We start from the raw sequence: 26,077 nt of genomic DNA, 5'->3' as shown, positions 1-26,077 counted from the left end.
AATACTCATTTTGGCCCAAATCTTTTTCATATTGTCCATAGTCAGTTTCTTATATAGTCTACCCCCTCTTAAGCTAACTTAAATCTACTGAGCTCAGATGCTAAACTAAGGGACGAGGCAATGCAGCAGCACAAAATAAGTAACACAAACAGCAATGACCAAAAAATTGGAAAATTGCAAAGCAAGCTACAGTAAATCTAAATTACCAAGCAATGTAACATTACAACTAATATGAGCCAATGTGCAGCAACAAAAAAATAAATCTGGCTTAGCAGAGTAACACAAATTAAAGTTCAGTAGCACTATGCCTGGCAAACAGCAGCAGAAAATTAAATAACTTCTACCTAAACATGACATAGCTCAAGCAGAAAAAATAATACACTAAAGATAACAATGCAGATAAGGGAAATGTATAATCACATCTTAATGTCTAAGTAATTAAAGTGGTGCACCACAAGAAGTTATTCTACCAAAAAGTTACCAATTACTTGAAAAGAAAATTATGAATGCAGTTCCTGTGAAGGTAAATGTCATTTTGTGCCCCCTCATTTTTTTTGAAAAAAATTATTATTTACTCGATCTGTAGACAGAAAATATTTATATTAGTACATCTATAAAATTTTATTTTAACCAATGCTGCAGTGCAGCTAGAAACTAGATATCAAATGAAATAAGCAACTACGAAAAGCAAAGTATAAAAATATCATTCAGTAGTCATGTGACATTTCATAAGTTAGTAGAAACTCTCTCAACTCTCGTAGAGAGACGCTTGTCATAATCAGGTGTGCAGATGTAAAAATATTTCTCGTCATTTCATTAGGCATTTCAGTAAATATCGTAAATTAAGAGCTAGTGTAATCATATGTTTTCAAGTTCGACCGTGTCGTTTTTGCGATGCTTTCTACAAAGGAATGTCAGAAGCGAGGTTAATGGCGTCCCCTTTTTTTTTCTACCTGTGCCGCTGAAAAGGGCTCGCAGTAATGGCTTTTCCTCCAGGCAACTGGCACACCTGGCCGCTCGCAACGCATTACGTCACGGTCACTTACCTTTCTTACCGACATATTTACGACAGCAGTTTCCGCTACAGTGACAGTCTCATATAAACATTTCACAGGTCGAAAATTTGCGTAACAAATGTGTAGAAACAAAATCTTATAAATATAACAGCGTCCAAAAAAAAAATTCGTCAGCATTGTGATACAGTCACCCATTTACACACATTTAATAACTCTTAAAGTACGATTCTTGGTTTCCAACATACTTCTTATTCCTCATATACGGTAGCATCATCTTATTGATCATAAACATACCTCAACAGTATAATACACATCGTCGTCATAATAATATCATAACATCTTAGTCAACTCTCAAAATCGTCCTAGCTTCCTCCAATAATTTCAAAACCTAAAAAATTCTCTGCTCATGTCAATAGTGTCATCTGCCTGAAACGTACTTTAAAAATCATGACCCCATACGAAATACGTCAGTCAAAGCTCTCATAGTATCACAATGATTCCGAAAAATATGAGCGTTTCTCAAAGTACAGACAAAATACAGTTTCATAAGTGTGAAGTTACCCAACTGTGTAATTGCGTAAACATGTGTCACAGATGTAGTAAAAAAAGTTTCTTTCTCTGTTAAATGATCAGATAGCTGTGTAATTTGAGTGTTAGAAAAATATGGTACCGATGTGTAAAGTTGTATAAGCAAATACCATATTAGCTAGGGCTCCTTGTGCTTGCCAAACACATGGTACACAAAGTAGGTGTGTACCCCCCTGAGGATTAATGTAATTATACCCTCAGGTGTTACAGCTTACAGCAATGGAATGAAATATATCACGGAAAACTTTCTTTGTAATTCAAAAATCTTTAAAAATAAATGTTTTAAGTATAAAATTGATCACTCAAATACGTGTACTGTAGCGCTAAACTGTGCGTCTTGTAACATAATCCCTGTGGAAGTGTCGTAGTTATTTTCCTCCGAAAGCTAAGTTCTGCAGAAGCCAATGTACTTACCTCATGATAAACAAAAGTGAAATGCTTTGCGTATAGATATCGTAGTTATTATGCTTATTGGCGTGATGAAGAAAGTACTGTACAGTAATGTAATGTTGTGCCACGAAAAAGGCTGTCCCATTGTTGCTATACCACAAAAGTTACTACTAAAACATGTTTTTCTTTCCAGAAGAATTCAGAAAACTGTGCAGATATAAAACAGATACACCGCAAAAGCAACATTGTAAATTGTCACTCATTAGTAGCATCGTGATAAAAATCGTGTAGCTGTCACATAAACTAACCTCTGTGTCACCTGGTATCTCTCAGAAAGCACCTTGAATCCATAATGTATTTGCAAGTACCCCAAAATGTTGCATTAAAATCTCATTAGCAGTACTGGTAAATGTTCTAAGTATGTGAGCCTTATAGTCGTTACGTAATCGTGCAACTAACAAGCAAGAATGTACACACACAATAACACTGTGACGTCTGTTCACTATAACAATGCATTCGTCATTTCTGTTTAAATAAGTTCTCTTGGTTCTTGATTGGATATTTAACTTCAAACATTGTTGTATGTTAACAGTTTCTAAAGCATACTAGTAACGTGAAGTGAAACGTTTTATGGCAAAGACAAAGTTAAAAATCAGATTATCTTTCAATAATCGGTTTTACATGTGAAATGTGGTACAATCTTTTACTCTTCAAAGTACTCAGAATTTCAGCTTGAACGCAATTATCATGCAGTATACGTCGGTAAAGAATACTGGAATTTTTCACAGGGTTAGCGTCAATGTTATTTTTCTCTGAGCCAGCCGGCGCACGTGGGTGCCTGCGGCGCGAGTCATTGTCTGTCTCTTTGTTGCCGCGCGTTGTTATTGGGATTAGGAGACCTAACTTCTACAAATTCACCGTGACGAGAGGGCCCTGCTCTGTTTGAATCCCGCCAGTTCTGATGCAATTCAGGTCTGTCGTTACGATCATATCGTCTGTCGTCAAGTCGGTAGATTCCATAGTTTCTTTCTTGTCGGTCACATGGTGGAGAATTTCTCCTTTGAATTGTAACTGCGCGCTGATCCGTTGCGTCTAAAGTTATTCTGTCTCCCTTGATAGTATTTATTTTGGTTCCCATAATGTCTGTTTCTCTTATTGTCTCTGTGATAGTCATTACCACGGAGAGGTGATCTTTCCCTGTAGTTATTACTACTCTGCCAACGGTTGTCATACGGGTGGTGTCTGTTTTGGTCACGATTTGTGTTGTGATAATAGCCTTGTCGCGTCCAGTTATCATTTCTGTCGTCACGGAATTGTGACGGATGTGACCTGTAGTGATTGTTTTCCTGTTTTCGCATCCCGCGACGGTATGTGTCAATTTCCAGTTCTTGTAACAGTCCCTGAAATGCTTCAATGTCGTCTTTGCAACGTCCTGCTAAAATAATATGTCGTAAATGTTCAGGCAATTTGAGTAAGCAAATGCGGATGAGTTCTGAGGGGCTGTATGGGTTTGAAAGATATTGATTCTTATGCAACATGTCTTCAAAATATTTGACAATACTGGAAAATTCAGATTGTTCAAAGTGTTTCATCATCATGATGCTGTGTTTTACACGGTCTTGTGTAGCTTGAGACCAATATGCTGAGAGGAAGGCATGGTAAAATTCTCCTTCACTGTGGCAATCGTGAATGACCGATCGCATTCTTACAGCTGGTTCATTCTCTAAGTAGCCACACATAAATTCTAATCTGTGTTCCAACGACCAGTTGGGAGGAAAACAATGAGAGAATTGATGGAGCCATGCTTGTGGATGAATGTCGTTGCCAGAATTTTTAAATGTTTTGAATTTACGTGTAGTAATGAACAGCTTATAGTCAAAATCATCATGTCGGCGAGTCGCATATTGGTCATTGTTAGGTCGTGTCGGTCGTTCCATCTCAAAATTCGGTGCACATTGCCAATTTCTTTCATAACTTCCGAAATGCCCTGTGTTATTATTTTGCGGCTTTTCCGTATTTCTAAGTCCCTCTTCCCGTGTTGGAGCGCGAGTGTCCTCTGAAATACGTAATTCTTGTATTACCTGTGTCAGCTGATCTTGTACTTCCCGGATTTCTCTTTGGTGTTGTGTATTAATTTGATTCTGATTTTGTTTGAATTTCCTAATTTGTTCGTACTCTTCTGTGTCATTAAAGACTACCGGTCTTGCGTCAATCAGATTATCATCTACCTTCGTAGATAAATTAGTGAACTGATCCAAAAGTTCGGCTACTTTCTCCGATAGTGTACTTATTTCCTCAGTGTGTTTTTCTGAACCAAGTTTCAGAGTATCTACTGTGTCCTTAAAGTTTTCCTGAGTTTTTGCAAGTTGCGTAACCGAATCGGTAGATGCAACTGAGTCAAATTTAGCTTGCAAGGTCTCATGATTTTCATGAACAATAATTTGCAGTTCTTTTATGGCTGCTTCGTGATTCTGTAATGCATTTTCATGCCGCGAAAAAATAGGTTGAAAATGCTCACAAATTTGAGTTTTTACGTCATTACAGACTTTTTGACATTTCGATTCAATGTGATGTAACTCAGTAGTTAAATCTTCATGCGTTTGTTCAAGAGTTTGTTCCAATGAGTCTAACTTTTGAAGCTGTTGCTGTGTTTGTCTCTGATTTTGTTCCACTGTGTCTAACTGTTGCTGTGTTTGTCTCTGGTATTGTTCCATTGTGTCTAACTTTTTGAGATTTTGTTCCACTGTGTCTAACTGTTGCTGTGTTTGTCTCTGGTGTTGTTCCATTGTGTCTAACTTTTCAATCTTTTGTCCCATTTGTTGCATTAATTGTAATAACAATGCACTGGTGTCTGAAACATGTTCCTCACTGCTTTTCGGCAGTGAAGTTGCACCGGCAACATTCGCATTTTGACAAGCGGAAAATGTGTCTTGACTCATTTGAGAAAACGGTGAGAACCCAAAACCTGAGTCTGCAGTATTTGCAATATTGTGTTCTGTCATTCCCGATTCCTGAGGCGAGCTGTTGCCGACCAATCGATCGATAACGCTTCCCTGTTCACTACCTGTTTCACTGTCTACACCATTGTTTGCCGCCCGCTCCATTTCCCTCTGTGCAATTACCAAATTACTACTTTGAACATTAGTTAATTCATTACTCTGCGGCGCTAACACACTGCCTTCGTCTTCACTGTCATTTCTCAGTTTACTTTGGAGCCTAGTATTACGTTTTTCACACGCCATAATTGTCACAATATTTCACACGATAACACAGAAAAGCACAATTTGAAGAGCAAAATAAAATAACATAGCAATGGAAATAATGTCTACTTAATTGCCAGCGCAGCTGCGAAATACTTGGTGCAAATCTACATGCATGCCACAACTGTTTTACTGTACAACAATGAAAAACTACAACTACAAAGGAAATTCTCTCTATGATTACGCGCTGTCAATAAACAATAGCTACACCAATTACACAAACTACAAGAAAAATCAGAAGATTCCAGTGAGGTATCCTAGGCTAAGGATCGACATATGAAACGTCCCCTTTGAACAATTATACATGACTGTGCTTAAACTGACACACAATATTTTGTTAGCGCAACGCAGTCTGACTTTCAAAATTCCCTACAAAAGAATGGCCCTGACTAACATTAAACTATACCTTTCACAAATCACTTACCTCACAAAAATCTTCGCTGCTCAAGCTACTGCAATACAGCGAGCGCCACTACTGCCAGCTAAATAAAAGATTCAAACTATGGAAGGCACTAACTACTGATAGGGATAGTTAGCAAATGAAAGATATTAATAGAGAACAAACAATGTATTTACCTTGATATCATCATATATAAATATAGCAGTTCATGACAAATTTCAAAACTCCGCCATCTCTCTCCCCACATCCACCACTGCTGGCGGCTCACCTCCAACTGCGCAACGCTACGCGCTGTTCACATCCAGCTGCCGCTGCCCAACACTACAATGGCAGACAACAATGCAAACTAGCCACAGACTGCACACAGCACAGTCAGTGATTTTCATACAGAGGTGGCGTTACCAATAAAAAAACCTAAACAGCCTACTTACAGCGTATTCGGATAGTACAGGTGACCTCTCGCCATAAGTGCGAAATCCGGCTCTAGATACACATATGTACCTATTACAGTGAAGTTTAATTTCAGCAATAAGTTTCAATATTTGAAACTGTAGTTCACCTTCAACTATTGATACAAAAAATTACCAGATTCGAACTTTAGACCTCGAATGAAAACTATATCAACTTCATTAATTACTTAGCAGTTTACTAAGTTAGATCAACAGGAGAATTGACAAGATTCTGTGATTCATAGCGGTTTTATGTAGCGAATATGACAACGTCACTGGTACGTTCAGCACAGTGTTGTTTAAGCTACTACAGGAAAGACATAGATCGTTTCAGAGACATTTATTCGCAGAATTTCGAAAGACACACCCAGCTACTGTAAGGAACACATTTCATCCATCAAAAATCTTGTGTAATGATCGTAAGAGTAACTTTGCAAAACTGCAGTCGTATAGGAGAGGGTACCATCAGTTACTTGTGAATGAAACTGGAAAAGTGGAAAATTTATGCTAGATTATGTACCACCCACTATATTTTGTAAGACAACTAACCGAGTGTGGATGCAGAAATTAAAAGAAAATTAAGAATACTGAATATAATGCGTAAATTTGAACACACTTATTATTATAGGCTTTAAAAATTATTAGCAACGTATCAAAAATTATGAGCTCCAGTCTGGCAACAACTACAGCGCAGTACTAGTTGGGGTACGTGGCTCTTAACTGATTCGGCTGTCTTGCGGCGAAAGTAGTCGCTTGTCCACAACGTTACTGTTTAAATAACAGCCCCAGAACAGGGTGTGTCGTCAGTGCTGTAATTACGTTTCCTATGCTCAGAATTAGAGTAGAGCTCAGTCGTATGCTGTGCCGGCTATATAGAGTGAACAGAATAGTGGCAATGTGGCCGGTTTCTGGCGGATATGATAGGAAGGTTGTAGCTAATGACATACCAGAAAAAGAGAGAGAAAGACAGACGGGGAGATATTTGTGGTACCCAACGAAAGAAACCTTATATTTGATAATTGTTGCCGGAAATTTTGATTACGTCTTTATCACTTGTTCTGATTTGTCGCTAAATGAGACTTCCTCCGGTTCCACATAGTGTAAACCCTATGAAAACGAGGTCAGAATGAAATTTACTTAAGTATCATTCCATTTCAATCCCATGGCAAGTTAAAGTTAGAAAACCTTGTGTGAAGTAATCGCCGTTTTCACACTTCCTCCTTTCACTTACTCAACACTGTTTACTGCTGTTTATGAAACAGCAGACTCTATTATCAGACTTATTCAGACAGTCGTTTCCTGTCAGCAGTTTTTCATGATCGAACTAAATAACTGCCTTAATAAAAAAAAGTATGTGTGACGTTAGGCTAAAATGGTGGCTTAAAATAGCACCAGTGTGTACACTGCTTGCTCAGATAAAGTTCTGGCGGAGTGACAGGCTTCCCGAGATAAAAAATGGAAACGGTGCTCCATCATTTATGGTTAATAACAGCGCACAGCAAACAGCCGCTACCACGCTATAAATACATAAAGAAACTATCGTTCGACGAACCAAAGCCCTATATCTTGCTTTTCCTCTTTACCAGTGAACTGAATTTAAAAATGGGACATTTATTTCCTTAGTAAATCTCTCCGGAGTGAGAGATGCGTGTTTCTAAGAGAGAGAAAAGTGCCGTGAAGATACTTGTCAAGTGTTTAAACTGAGAAGCATTTTAGTTAGCAAAAAAAGTTGGACTTACTAACTAATCTTCAGATTTAATGAAATAATGAAGCACTAAGCGTTAACATTTGGTTCACAGGCTGACTACGTACGAGAGATGCCTCAAAGGATATAGTGCAATGGGAACGCCGTTCTCGTGTTGTCGAATTAATGACTACATAGTTCTGAATTAATGTACTGCAGGTCTACGTATTCCGTCACAGTTTTAATTACTGCAACGTACATTATACCAGATGTCACTACTGACTATCATAAGGTCTTATTTCTTTCATTCTCGCAAAACAGCCTACAGTTTTGTGTTTGCAATTTATGGGCGGAATCAGCCCTGGCTAATAAATGTTCTACTGTTGTTTCATGCTACCCCTAACGTCAACGAAAAACTTTGTTTTGGTTCTGCACTGTAGACTGATACTTTCTGTAGAGACAGTAGTCTCAAGTTAGCCAGGTGCGGTGTTTAGTTCAAGCCCAGTAATTGACAGTGGCGTCTACACGTGCGTGATGATGGACTGAGTATGACTGATAGAACCCGCTTTCTTCACAATCTTATTACGATTCAGTGTGAATAAAATTGTCTCAAATGTTGAAAATTAGAATGATAATCAAATCATTTGGCCAGCTGCTACAAAAAAGATTGTTGCTACCTGTTTAGTCAATTCCATGTCTCCTAAGCACTGCATGATTCCCACCGAAATTATATAGACTGAGTCAGTTTATAGGTTACATATTATTAAGGCTGGCCTATGTATGCAGCCCAGCCTCACATTACTAAGTTAGTTAGTTAGTACTCGATATCTTCATCCAACCAACCTACATATCAGATGCATCATTGGTTGGGCACTTGTTAATTTACTTATTATGGACTGAAAGATTTCGTTCATCCTGTTTACGGAAGATTGGTCTCTTTCGAGCAGTTAAAACCGTTCTATGAGAGGCTGGGGAAACTACTTTTTGTGTTGAACGAAACATTATCACTTAATGGTGCGCATGTATCCAAAACTAAGAATTATAACACATAGGAATTTTATTTAATGATCAAAAGTAAATGAAGCCAGCGTTTTCCTTTACGTACTGACGTTTACATTAAGTTTGGTAGCTTAGATACCAACTCCGAATGAAGGTGTTTTTCCTGATTCTGAAGGGTGGTGTACGACATTTATCTTCTGGTCGAAAAGACGTGAATGGCGTATCAGCTTGATTAATATTGTGCCGTAAGTTTCCTTGTTCTGATCGATGTAGGCGCAAATCATTTAATGCCATTGGAAGTCAACAGTCAGCAGATAGTGCTCTGTAAACGTCATTAGTTACGGTCTGTCGATATCGCTGAATAAATTTTCTGTAAGAGAAAAAACCTGCATCGTAACAAATTCCGTAAGACTCACTGTCCGTGAAACAATAAAAAGACGCTCTCAACTTCTACAACAGCTGGAATTGTGTAGCTGCCAGAGGAAAAATGATGCTAGCGCAGCACGACAAAGAAAAGACGAATATGCTTCTGTTTAAAAGACTGAGTGGAAAGTGGGGCACAAGCTGTCTACTTCCACCTTCCTCGGCATCTTTAAATTTTTCTCCAAAACTTTTGGCATGCGAACATATTCGCGCACTTTTTAACGTGCAGCTCACTTCCCACTCCCAGAAGCTCCGTTAACTGTAACTCGCTCACATTCACTAGTCCATAACGGTAGGTCGCTGATACCCGTCCACGTCGAATCAACCATTTCCACTCATTCGTCCATTCCAAACTCACTGTTATTATCTATTTGTAGCTGTCTCTAGTCTCAGAACCACAGTTTCCTTCGATGTGTCCTGCTGCTGCTGTCTCCTCTCATTGTCACAGTCTCCCTCTAGCTCTTCATTACTTATGATGATGATTATGATGATGATGATGATGATGATTCATTTGTGGGGCGCCCAACTATGCGGTCATCAGCTCCCACACAAAGTCCCGATTTTTTCACAGTTCAATCTTTCTCACAGTCCATTCTAGCCACTGTCACGTATGGTCAGGATGATGATTACATGACGAGGACATCACAAACACCCATTCCCCGGGCAGAGAAGAATCCCCAACCCAGCCGGGAATGGAACCCGGGACCCCGTGATCCAGAGGTAAAAACGCGTCACTAGACCACGAGCTGCGGACTCTTTATTACTGCTACTATCTCATTCCTTCCTTCCCACTGCTGCTGTATCTTCTCACTATCACGATCTCTCTCTTCCTCGTTATCTCTGTCATAGATTCCGTTTCTCACCAACTCCGCATTCTCCTTCTCTTTATTTTTCTCCCACTGGCACTGTCTCTTCCACTCTATTTCTAGCACTGTTCTGTCACTGTCAACTACAGTTCTAGTGCCACTTTGTCCATCTCCCTTCTAACAACGTTATTGTCTCCTTCGCTCTTTCTATACCCCAACCACTGTGTACTATCGTCCAATATTAATTACTTTCCCGTCTGTAACCCACTGTCACCGTCTCATTCTTTCCCAGCATAGAAAACGCGAGTATGTTCGTTTGATTAAATTTTGGGAAAAGTTGTAATGATGCCGAGGAAGGTGGAATGATGCACCTGGTACCCGCCTTATAAGTCAGAGTCTTTTAAACAGAAGGTTATTCGCGTTTTTGTACTGATATAAGATAATTTAACCTATGGTTTTTTTCTATTCCCTGCCACAGCAGGTCAGGTTACTTACATGCAAAGAAGTTTGTGGGTCAGCGAAATTTAGACAGTTTACTTACATGAGACTGAAATAACGCAAAACTAATTTAACAAGTCAGACCGGATTTTAGGTACGCAAAGTTTTTCATGTGCTTCAGTACTACAACATGGGGCCCCCGGAAAGTTCTGAAGGGAACAGGGACACTATACAGCATATATCCTAGTGTTACGTCACGTTATAACTACGTTTTGCCTCACACAGGATCTTATGAGCGTATTTTACATGTACAAATAGGGTAACTTTGAACCTCTGTATCTCGAAAACGGATAAATATATCAAGAAAGTTTTCACGTTTGTTCTTCTATCATAAAAATTAAATCCATTTACTGTGTATAGCTTTCTTTGAATCTGTGGCTCGGTTTTCGTAACCAAAAACCATGTTTTGGGGCATTCTTCGGTACCAGATCAAGAGTTTGGAAACGGAAATATGACACTTCTCGGTAAATACCTAGAGACAGCGAATACAACGATAAAATTTGAGCAATCTGCTGCAGTTATTTATTATTTAGATTTCGCCTCACATCTGAATTTACGTGCTTATTTTATGTGTACACGTAAGGTACATTTGAACTCTGTACCTTGGGAACTGATAAAGATACCAAGATTTCCAAGTTTCTTTGACATCGGGATCTTAGAAACACATCGTAAAAATTACATCCATTTGCTGTGCATAGCCGTATTCGAATCCGATGCTCGAGTTTGCTAAAAAAAATCCTTTCTTTGAAGGGTTTTCTATGGCATCACCTCTGAAGTAATGGTGTGTCCATAAGCCCCTGAAGACCCAGCGTAGACCACAACAAATTCAAGAAGAACCAACCGATTTGCTCCATTTGCTTTAACAGTAGGAAGTGCGTAAATTCACACTCTAACTCTGTAGTGCAGGATGATGACACTAACACGATCTCTCTGTTTGGTATACAATCGATCCTTAGTGCAAGGGCTATCCAAGAAACTTGACGAACTTGAAATACCAGAAATATTAGCCCAGGAAGAATCCCGTTTCTGTACGTGACGTATTGAAACGTGTTAGGCAGCGCACGTTGTCGCGTACTTATCGATGATGAAATGACTTGGCGACTGAGAGAATATAGAGACTAAGGTAGTGTACTTAGGTAGTAAGCCGGAACTGAGATGCCCAGGTGAAAGACAATTGTGCTCTCACAGCAAATCTAATACAGGTATGTGCTTACAGGTAGAGGTAGACGATGTCTTTGTCGATCCTCCGCTCCAGCAGTAGCATCAGTAGCGGCAACAATCGTTACTAGAGACTAAGAACGAGAGAATCACTCTTCCTGTTTTCTTCGCAGTGGCTAAAAATTTAGTCAGTTTTTACCGAAAAATTAAGTTGCTCATTGTTATTTTTCACTGCGCATTCATGCTACCACACTTCTATTATTACATGCTTATGTTTAATACACAAATCAAAAAGCGTTTTGCATCACCCCGGTTCCCAGATCTCCTGAATATAGACGTTGACTGTGAATATTGTATCACAGACACAGTCCCTTTGACAGCTCAGAGATGTCACTAAACCCGCCCAAAGATTTGAACAAACATACATGAGCAGCGCCTATTAGACGGAGGGGGTCCGACAGCTGATCAGTTTCAATTATTCCACCAGGAAGGAGGTACACGGCTCGTGTCATCTGTAGTTCAACCATGCCTACACGGTCAGTACTTCGATTCGATCGCGTCCTCATTGTTACTTTGTGCCAGAAAGGGTTTTCAACAAGGGAAGTATCCAGGCGTCTCGGAGTGAACCAAAGCGATGTTGTTCGGACATGGAGGAGATACAGAGAGACTGTCGATGACATGCCTCGCTCAGGCCACCCAAGAGCTATTACTGCAGTGGATGACCGCTGGCTACGGATTATGGCTCAGAGGAACCCTGACAGTAACGCCCTCATGTTGAATAATGTTTTTCGTGCAGCCACAGGACGTCGTGTTACATCTCAAACTGTGCGCAATAGGCCGCATGATGTGCAACTTCACTCCCGACGTCCATGGCGAGGTCCATCCTTGCTACCACGACACCATTCAGCGCGGTACAGATGGGCCCAACAACATGCCGAATGGACCGCTCAGGACTGGCATCACGTTCTTTTTACAGATGAGTGGTGTCATTGAGTCCCGACATAGATGCTGTGATAGGTGTCTACGGTCCAGACACATTCGATGTTCAGGCCGTTTTCCCTGTCTCTAGTAGGCTGTTGACTACGACAGTGGCTATCAACACCATCTCAGTGGTTTTGTAAAGTGATGATAGATTCTCAAAAACCATTGTCTACTGGATGGCATATTACCAACTACCTCCTCACCAAACGGCTTCCAAACCTAACAAAATACAGTAACGACACCATCGAGGTCAAGGGCAAGCCCATGACCAGTACGAGACAGCTTTCTTGACAGCCAATATCCTCATAGTTGACACTGGGGCCATAAATATTCTGGGACCAAATCTATTCAACGCCATTGGGTTGGAAGTCCACAAGTCTAACAGTATTCATTCATTTGTGGCTTCGTCGCAACTGCTGGTCTTTTTCTCCAAATATACTTTGGTAATTTCCCATTCCTCAACTGGTGTCTCCCGATTTGAGGCACATGTCACGTTACTTCCACAGACGATGCACAGACTTTTTAAAGCATGCACTGTGCCTTTTGCGCTACTGGCTAGTTTGTACCTAGAGCTCCAACCCCTGCAGGGATAGGGCATCCTAAACCAGTTCCCAACCGTCTATGGGCCGCACACATTGTCATTGTGGAGGGGACAAATGTTTCAGTTAGGATTTGTGAAGAATTCATCACTCCAACTGAACGTGCCCCACACTATCACAGAGCCTTCATCAGCTTGAACAGTCCCCTGCTGACATGCAGGATCTATGGACTCATGAGGTTGTCTCCATAGCCGTACACGTCCATCTACTCAACACAATTTGAAACGAGACTCGTCCGACCAGGCAACATATTTCTAGTCATCAACAGTTCAATGTCAGTGTTGACGGGCCCAGGTGAGGCGTAAAGCTTTGATTCGTGCATTGATCAAGGGTACACAAGTAGGCCTTGAGCTCCGAAAGCCCATATCGATAATGTTTCGTTGAATGGTTCGCACGCTGACACTTGTTGATGGCCCACCATTGAAATCAGCAGCAATTTGTGGAAGGGTTGCACTTGTGTCACGTTGAACGATTCTCTTCAGTCGTCTTTGGTTCCGTTCTTGCAGGATCTTTTTCCAGCTGCAGCGATGTCGGAGATTTGATGTTTTACCGGATTCCTGATATTTACGTTACACTCGTGAAATGGTAGTACGGGAAAGCACCCACCTCATCGCTGCCTCGGAGATGCTGTGTTTTGTCGCTCGTGCGCCGACTATAACAACACATTCAAACTCACTTAAATCTTGATAACCTGCCATTGCAGCGGCAGTAACCGATCTAGTGACTGCGCCAGACACTTGTTGTCTTACGTAGGCGTTGCCAACCGTAGCTACGAATTCTTCCTGTTTACATATCTCTGTATATGAATACGCATGCCTGTACTAGTTCCTTTGGCACTTCAGTGTACAATTACGTCATCCAAGAATTTCCAAAGTTATTCACAGCAGAACTTACCCAAAGGTTTTTTCCACAAAACTTGTGTACAGAACTCGGCTTCTTTCTACCAGAATGGCATTAATGTAAAACTTACGTAACCGCTTCCGGAACACTAACCCCAACTTTACCTCCATTGTGCAGCCCATTCACTATGCTCCACGTCATGGTACCATGTGGTCCTGGACTAGTGTTAATAAGAGATTAGGTCAATCGTTTACCCGGCGTCGCTGGCTGTCACGTCACAGTCATTTCATTATCTCCTAGTATTAGTTCTATACCATGTACAGTGCGCCAAAGTGACTAGTATGGAGTTTTAAGGGTGTTATTAATATTCTGTCTGGTGGGCTTATTTCTCGTGATAGTTCTCTCAAAATCATCACTTCTCAGAAGTATCTTCACGTCATTTTTCCATGTTTTATGAGTGAATTACGCACTTTTTTCCGTAGTAGATATTATCTGCCACTGGACTCCTCTTTTTTAAGAAATTTTTCAGTTTGTTGACAGTTGGCTGCCCCTTTATTGATTAACAGCCGTAAATGTGAAGCCAAATCTTATTTGTCTAAGAATCTGAAAAGCTCACAACGTGTAACTCTTCATGCTTCTTCTTCCTTAACGTACTTAAAGGCAATGCTTGTTTTTTATTATTTAACAAATTTCATGATTGTCATAGCAATATGCTTCTGATTTCTGTACCAGTCAATGGCATTGTATGCTACTTCACTAAGAGAAGACTCAAAAGCCGATCATTCTCTTTCTCTCTCGTCCGAAGCATTTCTCAACATTAATATAATGTTATCAAGCCTGTTCTCCCACGGCAACGCCCTGTCCACTTTGTTACCTGTCTCAGACCGCATGAATTGCCGGAAGAACTCATTTATGGTAGCAGTGGATATTCGAATGAAACTGACGCAGAGATCTGTCGATCACACTTACAAAGAGGATTCCATCCTCTGTAAAAGTAATTACAACTGGTTCTATGTTTTCGGAAACATAAAAAGTTTTGAGTGTTACCCCTCTGTGTATTATCATTTGCTAGTAAATTTGCGTCATTATATCTGACTACATAAGATAATTTCTAGATATAATGACTCGAGTTGACAATAAATATTTCATTAAATCTGCAATAGTCTATCTCTAATGGTCTATTAACCAAAATTAAAACAACTGATATTTCAATGTTAACTCCGATTGTGGCTGTGACTGAACTGATAAAACGTGAAGAAAAGAGAAAAGTCAGCGGATTGGGCCAAGTGCCCAAGGGCAACAGAAATGCAGCATAACGTCTGTGTGTAAACCGTCCTTTTTCCATGTTCGTATCCCGCTTAAACAAAAAATGGTTCTAATGGCTCTGAGCATTGTGCGGCTGAACTTCTGAGGTCATCAGTGGTCTAGAACTTAGAACTAATTAAACTCAACTAATCTAAGGACATCACACACATCCATGCCCGAGGCAGGACTCGAACTTGCGACCGTAGCGGTCACGCGGTTCCAGACTGAAGCGCCTAGAACCGAATGGCCACACCGGCCGGCCCGCTTAAACACCTATTCTGGTATGTTAGTCACATTTAATATACAGACACACATATTACCTAGAGTGCTCCAGATGTATGGTATCCAGATATTCACTAAATTAAGTGCACTTTATTATTTGATTTCCATTCGTCATCATAGCTGTAGCAACTAACAGCCAAATCAGTATCAAACAGCAATCTGAGATGCAGAAGAATAAATTAAAAAAATAATGTGGCTAAAATAGCTTGATAAGTCTGTGTAGTAAAGAAAATGTGTGAACCCAAAAATGATGGTGGTTTTGAAATTTTATACAGAACGGAGTACCTGATATTGGTCAGTTATGTATTTATTGCAATTCAGTTAGGTAATCTCCTTCTTCCCCCTCTCTGTTCATCTCCTCTACCCTCTTCTCCGTCCATCTGCTACTTCCCACTACCTCCATCCATTTCCTGCACCCCACCCTCTCCGTCCCTCTGCTTCTCCCCCCTCTCTCCATTTGCTCGTTCCCCCTCAGTTAATCTCCTTCTTCCCCTCCCCCCCCCCCCCCGAGTACATCTTCTCCTGGCCCTCTATCTCCTTCTCACCACCCTTAATCTCCTCTGCCCTTTCTCTCTGTCCACCTCCTCTTACCCCTCGCCCTGCCCATCTCCTCATCCCCTACTTTCTATCCATCTCTTCCTATCACTCTCTCTGTCTCCTTCTTCTCAGCCCACGTCTTTCTCCCTCTTCGCTCTGTACATCTCCTATACTTTTCTTCCTTTGATCATCTATCCTCCCCCCCTCCTCTCTCTATCTATCTACTCTTCTTCACTTAATCTGTCAATTTCGACCTTCCCTTCTCTCTGTCCATCTCCTCCATATTTGTTTCCATGTCCACCTTCCCTCTCTCTCCCTCTCTGTCCATGTCTTACTCCCCCTCCTCTCTTCAACCTATCATCCCCACCGCAAAAGGAGGATACTGGTTCTAACCATGACAGAATACGTTCCAGATGGTAAGTAATATGAGTACCAACTTCGGTTGAAATCACTAAACAGTTTTGGGAATCGTCTTTTACCCAAGTTTGTCCCCATACACACATCACGTGTCACATATATATTTTTGCGCATATTTAATGTATTTTACACACATTTCTACACGTATGAATTTTGCCATTCAGTTTGGGTTTACGTAGCTCTATGTTAATGAAGGCATATCTCCTGAAGTGTGTCGTATAATGAAATAATTTTGTACATTCCTTCAGCAGAACATGTGGATAATGTATGCGAAATGTGTTAAGAACAGAGTTAGTGATAAAGAAATAATACATTTAAACGTCGTGGATGATGCGACAGTTTTTCACGCATCTCATTGTTTATGGCGTCATGTCTCTTGAACTATCTATTGTACAATGACATATTTTTTCAGGTATATTGAGTGGTATATGTAAATACTGCCTGCAAAATGTGTTGCAAATTGATTTAGTAGTAATGAAGTAATAAATTAAAACGTCATGCTTGATGCGACTCTCAGGATTAGCCGAGCGGTCTGGGGCGCTGCAGTCATGGACTGTGCGGCTGGTCCCGGCGGAGGTTCGAGTCCGCCCTCGGGCATGGGTGTGTGTGTTTGTCCTTAGGATAATTTAGGTTAAAGTAGTGTGTAAGCTTAGGGACTGATGACCTTAGCAGTTAAGTCCCATAAGATTTCACACACATTTGAACATTTTGATGCGACAGTTTTTCTACATGAACAGTGAACATGTAGTAAGCGATAAACTTTTTCTCTTTCGTAAGGGTTTCAAAGTTTGAAATTGTTCGTAAAGCTAGTTGCGCGTCACTGAGTACTCTTACTCTCAAATACTGGATGAATTAAGTCCGGTTACAAGCGCGTCGTGGGCTACACTTCTTTTTCACCCACAACCTCACTCCTTTAGTAAGCAGGTGGTTGTTAACTCCACAGCGATTCTTTCCAGACAGTAAGTGATATGTCTACCAAGTTTGGTTGAGATCTGTCCAGTTGTTTGAGAGGATATCTGGACGCACATTGATTTGTTTGTGGACATACATATATTTTTATTGTATGTTTGGATTTATTGTTTCTGAAAAAAGTAACTTTAGGTGTGGACGTCGATGTCTTTTACTAACATAAAAATATTGTAATAGACATTCATAGGTGAACAAACCAACCATTATATGACTCTCCCATCTGCCCTTGGGCAATCTTAAGTATACCCTTTCCCACCTCCATACCGAAGTGTATTTAACAGTCTCAGGGTGCGGGACAAGCGAGCGACGTTTTAAGTGATTGTGGTTATGTTCTCTTGTCCAAAGGGTACCTCACAACCAAATGACTAGTCCATTTAAAAAATTCGGCAGCCTGAGCCTGACCAACATACACAAACACAACAGTAGACCAAACACCAAAGTACAAATGCATCAACATGAAACATATAAGATGTGTGTGATGCAAGTTACTCAAAATAAGACTGAATTGGCGAGAGAAGTGAAATGATTTGACCAGTGAACAACTATTTTAAAATTATCATATACAACGAAGTATTAGGTACCAGTTTCTTGCAATGCTTTACGCCCTTTCAAGCTTTGCTTTTTATTATTGCGCTCACGGGTATTACATTACTAGAATGAGATTTTCACTCTGCAGCGGTGTGTGCGCTGATATGAAACTTCCCGGCAGATTAAAACTGTGTGCCGGACCGAAACTCGAACTTGAGACCTTTGCCTTTCGCGGGCAAGTGCTCTACCAACTGAGCTACCCACGCACGACTCACGCCCCGTCCTCACAGCTTTACTTCTACCAGTACCTCGTCTCCTACCTTTCAAAGATAGGGTAGCTCAGTTGGTAGAGCATTTGCCCGCGAAAGGCAAATGTCCCGAGTTCGAGTCTCTGTCCGGCAGACAGTTTTAATCTGCCAGGAAGTTACGGTATTACATTACACTCAGTTTTATTAATTTCTGTATTACAAAAGATCCCTTTTTCTGTAACAATCATCCTATAAGTAACTTTGGAATTCAGATTAAGAGTTTAATCTTCCGTTGACATTAGAGACGGAACACAAGCTCGAATATCGAAAGCATGGGGAAGGAAAGCGGCGGAGTTCTTTTGAAAGGAAGACTTCCCGGCATTCTCTTGGAGCGATTTCGGAAAATTATGGAAAACCTAATTCTAATTCTAGATCTTCGGACTGGGATTTCAGCTACTGTACTCACGAATGCGAGTCCAGTGTGGCAACCTCTAGCCACCCCACTCCTTAACTAACTTTTGAATAGGATGACAAGGAAGCAAAAATGTGTGTGTGACATCACCTTCTGTTTCTCACTCATTACATTTATGTTATGTATCTATCATGACCTATGACGAGAAAGGTGTTATGCAATCATATTTATTGACGCTACAACCAAATCATATAGCTGATCAATATATAGAGCTGGTATGTTGTTGTTCCTTAAGAACACCTCTCGAATGGTGTACGTATAGCGTACCTGTACGTCTTCATGCACTGAAGAACGGAAATAAATGATCATGATATGATACCGTTCTTTTTCTTTATGAGTTGAACTAATTTTTGATTTCCAGACGAATGAGATCTCAAAATAGCATGACGTTTCGACGAACTCCCTTGACTTGAGTCCTGAGAGCTTCATATTACTATTAAATGACCACTTTTTACAAAAATATGCGTCATTAAAACCTGAACACCGAATGGACTGCCGGCCGCTGGTGGCCGAGCGGTTCTGGCGCTACAGTCTGGAACCGCGCGACCTCTACGGTCGCAGGTTCGAATCCTGCCTCGGGCATGGATGTGTGTGTTGTCCTTAGGTTAGTTAGGTTTAAGTAGTTCTAAGTTCTAGGGGACTTATGACCTCAGCAGTTGAGTCCCATAGTGCTCAGAGCCATTTGAACCATTTGACCCGAATGGACTTTCTATTGCATCAATAGTTAATTTACTCACCTCGATAAAAGACTTAGTTTGATGTGTGTGTAATACTCGTAGCCCACTGAGTTTATAAGTTATAATGCCGGCACGTGGTATAAAACGTCGCTTTGTTCATACAGCTGTCTGCACAGCTGTCACATAGCTTCACCTCCAGGCTACACGTAGCTGCCTCAGCCTTAGGTGTCCTCCAGGCAGCTTGTCAGTGTCATCCTGTCAGCCAGTTCTCTTGCGACTCGCTTTAACAGATGTGGACACCCACCTGGCGCTTGTCACCTCATAAAACGACCACACATGACAAGACTATGCGTGTAACAGTAGAAAGCGCCACAGAACTGCCAACACAAACCGAGGCGCAAAAGTTTCCTCCTCTACTACATTTTCACATATGTGATAAGTTCACCTCTTCCTAACGAATTGACCTGACAAGGACCTACGAAGCAAGATATAATTCTGAGGTAGATGTATAACAATAAACATTTTATTAGGTGTGTCAACAGCCTTGTTGCAGTGGTAACACCAGTGCCCATCAGATCATCAAAGTTAAGTGCTGTAAGGCTTGACGAATACTTCAAGGTGGCAACCAATGTGTCCCCTCCATAATGTCAGCAAAACCCACATCACTAGCCCACCTTATTTTATTAATACATAACTATGTACTTTTCGTATGGTTTTGCTGAATCATTCTGAAAATTTCTAGTTATCTTCACACCGGAGTAACCGAGTGGGGCAAGTGGTGATTAAATGTCACATTTCAAGCAAATAGAAAATTTTGTAGCAGATGAAAATAATTCGGTTAGTTTCGATTTCTGTGAGTGAGTCACAACGAGTGAACGGCTGGGTCGGGGCGGTTTATAGCGGTCCCCACGGGTGGCCCGAGAGAAAGTCAGCGGACACGCCGCTCCCGGCGGGCGGCAGCCTTTGTACAGACGGGTGGGGGTGGCACCCTCGTCCCGCACCATAAAACTCAAAACTGCAATATCTCCAGCGCATGGAAAGATGACCCAGACTCAGTTTTTTGCAGCCAAGGCTCTGTATTAACACAAAAGACAGATCAGGCGCCACTACAGGCCATGTTGGCCAGGCGTGATTCTCAAAAGCCCTCACACCCCTGCTCTTGGTGTGGGATTATGCAGAAACACTCCGTTGGTTCCCCAGAAGCCACCCATCGGCTGAAACTGTGTGACGTGGGACGACGATTCCCACACACACAATGGTTGGAGGGAAGACAGGGGATCGGAGGAAATTTTGTTGCAAGAAGATGATTGGGCGGCCACTGGTGCAGAGTAGGAGAAACTGAGAAAAAGGCATTCGTGTTCTCACTGCTTTAGCGAGCAGTCGTAGTACTCTGTATTATCCGCTATGGAGTACAGAGATAGTAGTAGTTTACCTAGAAACACGTTGTTTACCGCGATCGCGCATCGTCGCTGTTGCAGCTCCATCATCTACGTAGCAATCCATCGAGCAATTCAGGCATTCGACAGCAACAACGGGTGCAGCTGCAGCTATTACTGGTAAATATACGCAGCACCGGCGTACTTTGGTCAAATGGTTCAAATGGCTCGGAGCACTATGGGACTCAACATCTTAGGTCATAAGTCCCCTAGAACTTAGAACTACTTAAACCTAACTAACCTAAGGACATCACACACACCCATGCCCGAGGCAGGATTCGAACCTGCGACCGTAGCAGTCCCGCGGCTCCGGACCGCAGCGCCAGAACCGCTAGACCACCGCGGCCGGCGTACTTTGGTCAGCCTTGCTCCAACTTGCTACAGCGATAGAACTCGCGACATTTGATTCCAGTTCTCATCAATCATGATCGCCACTTTACGTCATTTTTTCCTGATAGGCTTGTCATACGATACACATATAATTTTGTGCAGTATCTCTGGATAGAGGTAGTGCCAGCCGTCACAGAAGCTATTCCAAAGTTTACTATATAAATTTTAACTGTTCTGTTCTGAGCACTTAGGGAAAACTTTTAATAACAGTCTAATTAATTTGTCTCTGCTAAACTGAATAAATTCAGCAATTATTCTGGTGCTCACAGCATTTACCTTTTCAGAATATCCATTCCTTGGCTAATACCAATCATTAATTTCGGAGGGCTATAAAAAAAGAAAAGTTTACATAATCTTATATGAGAAAACTGGTCACACTCAAGCTAGGTTCACAGCATAGAAATGTCAGATAGCGTGCTGTGCAATCAAATATCCCCCTCTCTTGGTTTAATTCTTTGTATTTCGAGTCTAGATTGTAATAACTTGCACAGTAAATTGTAACTTTCTTGTGACGACTCGGTGGCCAGTTCCCAACACTTTTATGGGCGATTGTCCGTGCGGTCTGCTGAGCTCTGTTGGCAAGCGGGATGAACTCCTATTGTGAGGCACATTGAAGAGCTATTTGATTGAGAAGAAGCGGCTCCGGTCACGAAAACTGACAAAGGCCAGGAGAGCGGTGCGCTGACCGCACGCCCCTCCATATCCGCATCCAATGACGCCTATAGGCTGAGGATGTACACGGCGGTCAGTCAGTACCGTTGGGTCTTCCAAGACCTGTTCGGACGGAGTTTTACTTTATTAGGTATAATACTTAAGGTCACTGCTCATAGAATCACAAGAACTGCAGTTAAATCCGTCAGTCAAACACAACAAAACATATTGGTTCAATTAGAACTGGCAGACTGTTTCATAGCTTGATTAACAACAGCAGGTCTGAAATACTGTTCATGGGGGAACACTATGGCTGTGAGTCTGACAGCATAATTTCTTCGACCAGATCGACCACAGATTGGAGGGCTGTCTGGAAATCACAATCACAATAAAGTCCAAGACTCGTGCATACAAGTTTCGGCGCCCGAGTTCTGAGAGGACAAGGTCAATGAGTGTGGCTCATTATAGATGGCTTCGAAAGCAGAGTTGTCCAGGATGGTGTGTCGGTTTCGTCTGGGCTTTCTGTAGGCGTGTGGCTTCCTAAATACTGAGAGACATCTTGATCTACTTGCAGCCACGAGACACTGTGGACGCAGGTAGCGCCAATACTGCTACCCCTCCTATTGCCGAGGTCAACGCTGCCTGCTGGAGAAACGGGCGCTTCTGGTCACAGCGGTTCATGTGAGCAGAGATGAACAATGGAGGGAGCTAATTAAGGACTGTATTGGGGGTGATCAAGCAATTTCCATCGAAAACACTGTAGGAGCGCGTTTATTACCCCTGCCGAATGCGGCTGAAAACTGTCTTGAAGGAAGAAACTCATGACATTTATGTTATGTCGGCTGCACAGCATCAGGCGAAATCCCTCAACAGATCCACATACTTGGCGGGAGACACGGTTGTTTTACGCGTTTGTACATGATTACTTTGCGCCCTGAACTGAAAAGAGCGATGTGAAGCGATCGAGAGGCTCACTAAAGACGCTGCCCTACACATCTGTGCATATTTCCATCGGATTTTCACAGTGGTTTCCATTTCGCGCCTAATCGGGCCTTACTTTCCGAATACGCCTCGTATTTCATTTGCTGAATAATAATTACAGCTATTATGAGTACTATGTTTTTGAATTGGCTAGTACTGCCATGTATGTGTGATACAAAAAAGCCATTAATGTTCAATTTCCCCTGGGCAGCAGGACAAGCTTCTTTCACATAGCAGCCAATGTCCGTATCTCTTAGTGTTTGGCATCAGGCTTCATTTAACAGCGTCATGTGCTTAGGAATGTAGGCATAAGACAAGCCACCCAACTCGAAAGGTATCAGTTGTTTCAGGCAGGATCAGGCCACAGTGTACCTTGTGCCATTTTTCAGGATGCATAAACATTGCGTTTGGCAGAGAAAATGCCTGTTTGACACGGTGTCGCACAGAGGGCAGCAACTGTGCACACTGCTGAGTCTGGTTCAATCTGCGTCAGTGGATCACCAAACAACGACACTCTTGTGTTTGGTGCTATGTGCAACAGACACGAAACGGAGCACTTTTCTTCGAAGGAGTGGGCAGAAATTCAATGGTTTTATGGGACGGTGGATGGAAATCCTGTTGCTGCTCAATGCGTGCACATTCAGCAGTTTCTGAATCATCGAGTGATACAGGGTTATTACAAATGAGTGAAGCGATTGCACAGCTCTACAATAACTTTATTATTTGAGATATTTTCACAATGCTTTGCACACACATACAAAAACTCAAAAAGTTTTTTTAGGCATTCACAAATGTTCGATATGTGCCCCTTTAGTGATTCGGCAGACATCAAGCCGATAATCAAGTTCCTCCCACACTCGGCGCAGCATGTCCCCATCAATGAGTTCGAAAGCATCGTTGACGCGAGCTCGCAGTTCTGGCACGTTTCTTGGTAGAGGAGGTTTAAACACTGAATCTTTCACATAACCCCACAGAAAGAAATTGCATGGGGTTAAGTCGGGAGAGCGTGGAGGCCATGACATGAATTGTTGATCATGATCTCCTCCACGACCGATCCATCGGTTTTCCAATCTCCTGTTTAAGAAATGCTTCTGCTTTAGCCTTTTCCGTAAGATTTTCCAAACCGTCGGCTGTGGTACGTTTAGCTCCCTGCTTGCTTTATTCGTCGACTACCGCGGCTACGCGTGAAACTTGCCCGCACGCGTTCAACCGTTTCTTCGCTCACTGCAGGCCGACCCGTTGATTTCCCCTTACAGAGGCATCCAGAAGCTTTAAACTGCGCATACCATCGCCGAATGGAGTTAGCAGTTGGTGGATCTTTGTTGAACTTCGTCCTGAAGTGTCGTTGCACTGTTATGACTGACTGATGTGAGTGCATTTCAAGCACGACATACGCTTTCTCGGATTCTGTCGCCATTTTGTCTCACTGCGCTCTCGAGCGCTCTGGCGGCAGAAATCTGAAGTGCGGCTTTAGCCGAACAAAACCTTATGAGTTTTTCTACGTATCTGTAGTGTGCGTGACCATATGTCAATGAATGGAGCTACAGTGAATTTATGAAATCGCTCCAATCATTTGTAATAGCCCTGTAGATTCATGCATGTTCATCATCATTCACAAATCCCTAAGAGAGACAGGTGAGTTGTCCACAAGGCATTAGTACTGCAGTAAAACGTGCCCTCAACAAGCTCACGGACTGTTGCTCGAGAAATGGGTGTAAGCCATTCCACGGTCTGGCGTGTGTGGAGTGAAGATGATTTCCACCCTTACCGCCTTCAGAAATATCAAGACATTAACTCAGAAGATTTTCGACGTCACATTAACTTCTGTCAGTGGTTTTTGCAGAAGTGTACCATTGAACCTGAATTCCTACACTCTTTGTTTTTTTCGTATGAGGTAGCCTTTACAAGGGAAGCTGTGTTCAACAGCCATAGTCAACATGTGTGGGCATGGGAAACTCTGCATATTACCTTTGATCGCGGTCACCAAGAGCTGGGGTAGGGCGAATTATGGCTGCCCTTCTGATGCAATCTCCACATTGCCATGGGTGTTTGAAAGGTTGCGACAGTCATTCAGGAACAGTTGCACACCGTGCATTCAAGCAGCAGGACGTAATTTAGAACAGTTTTTGTAACTGTTTGCAAATAAAGGTCATGAAACATTTTGTCACAAAGAAATTGAATACGGTTCCTTGCAGACCTGCTACCACGTCAACTTCGAATGCAGGTTGTATTCTCACCTTCCAGGTGTTGCATGATGCTCTTAAATGGTGCGCAGCGCCGAACGCTAAGGGATGTGGATACTGATTGCTGAGTGGTAATTGCTTGTTATGACCCACTGTACCAGCCATCTCATTTTTTACATTCATTTTAGAACCACCATGTTCATAAATAATTTGGATTTTCGTGATGTGCTACGTAAAAACATCAGTATGTGTGATTTGGTTGTCTTCCTGAGACCATTACCAGGTTTTATTAATAGATGCAATATATAATTATCGAGCAAGCTACATTAACCATATGTTTCTTAAGAAATGATCCAGCTGATTTTCACGATTACTTTGTTCTAGCTGCAGCCTATTTTACTGGTGAGGCAGTAGGACAGTCCAGGGTTTACATACACATGTGACCGAACAATTATCAGACTGAAACGCTCTCTAATTCTAAGCACATTTCTCAGAGTTCTTTGTGCTGGTTCGACCTCTAAGTCGCGGTATGCTTATAAGCTGATCGCAGGATCTTCACGTCTCTAATCAAATTTTTAGAACACACATTCTCCATAAACCACTCTATTATTCCTGGTGGAGGGCATCTTTTCTTACTCGCAAAAATAAATCAGGACTGTTTCTGCTGTGGAGATTGGGGAACAGATTAAATGTAACAGCTATCGGAATGAAACCTGAAAAAGACAGATCGACACACATTTCACAGATTCAAGACCTCTTTACCATATATAATGCATATAAGTTGGTCACATGATCAGGAAGTCTCTCTTTCTCTCTCTCTCTCTGTCTCTGTCTCTCTCTCTCTCTCTCTCTCTCTCTCTCTCTCTATCCGTCTCTGTCTGACTTCTTTAGAACGCAAATACTCCGCGAA

Source organism: Schistocerca serialis, chromosome 3, assembly GCF_023864345.2.
Source record: "Schistocerca serialis cubense isolate TAMUIC-IGC-003099 chromosome 3, iqSchSeri2.2, whole genome shotgun sequence".
NCBI classification, from domain to species: domain Eukaryota; kingdom Metazoa; phylum Arthropoda; class Insecta; order Orthoptera; family Acrididae; genus Schistocerca; species Schistocerca serialis.
The sequence above is the reverse complement of the archived record's forward strand: the minus strand, read 5'-3'. Positions refer to the sequence as shown.